This window comes from Monopterus albus, unplaced genomic scaffold (genome assembly GCF_001952655.1).
Source record: "Monopterus albus unplaced genomic scaffold, M_albus_1.0 scaffold508.1, whole genome shotgun sequence".
Taxonomy (NCBI): domain Eukaryota; kingdom Metazoa; phylum Chordata; class Actinopteri; order Synbranchiformes; family Synbranchidae; genus Monopterus; species Monopterus albus.
The window spans coordinates 72,667-73,668 of NW_018128388.1; positions in this window are offsets into that span (position 1 = coordinate 72,667).

The following is a 1,002-nucleotide window of genomic DNA, read 5'->3' on the forward strand; positions in this document are numbered from 1 at the left end:
AACTATCCTAAATAGCATTTGCCCAAGTAATGAATGGAATGTTAAGTGTAATTCAAAGGAGTACAAATGGCAAAATAATACACTATCCATGAAGGTAATTAAATGCTACTTACCTGATAGTTTAGGAAACTTAGCTTGGTGACGGTTGAGCTCCTGTAATCCCCTTACTAAAGCAGGAGAAATTCAAAATGAGCAGGGATATAAAAGAATACAGTAAATACATGCAAGGATATAAATACATTTCTGCACCCACTGTGAATGTAAGTAGATTACATGCAGGCGACGGGAAAATATATTCAACGTGAACGCCACTGTACATTCCAAATCCTTTCTGTAACATTGAAAATGAATGAAGCACAGAAGGAATGGACCCTTCTATTTACTGCCAACTGTTCTGTTCTGGAAATGAATACTATTGTTGTCTAATGATAACACAATGAGCCAGCTTGTGACAGGCATGTTTCATGTGTGTGTGTTTTTTGTGTGTGTTTTTTTTTTTTGGAGGGGGGGGCTTTGTGATACACAGTGATTAGTTTTGGCATGCCTTGTCAGATAATGTTGTATTGCCCAAACTGACTTAAATTAATAGTTGTCAGTATCTTGCCCGGTGGCTGGTTGTTGGAGTCTAAACAATAGATTATTAATGGCATGGACAAATGTATAAATATCAACAATGTTTATTGTACTTTCCCAGACATGCATCAAATCGTAATGCTCAGAAATACCAGAGTAATGCAGTGCCTCTTGCTAACACAGCCATGATTCTTCATTCATATACAGGATCATCCATCCATCTAGCCTTTTCTATTGGAATGATCTACTTGTGATTTTCCTAAATGATAGTGCTATTGTCTGGCATTCTGCTAACCTAAAGTGCTGCATAGCCACACACAATCAGGCATTTTACCCTAAAAATGTGAAAACCGGATCAATGGATTTTTGCCCCACAGTTGCTGCTCCACAAGGAAAAACACATAACAGCGACAGGTTTAATTTTAGAAA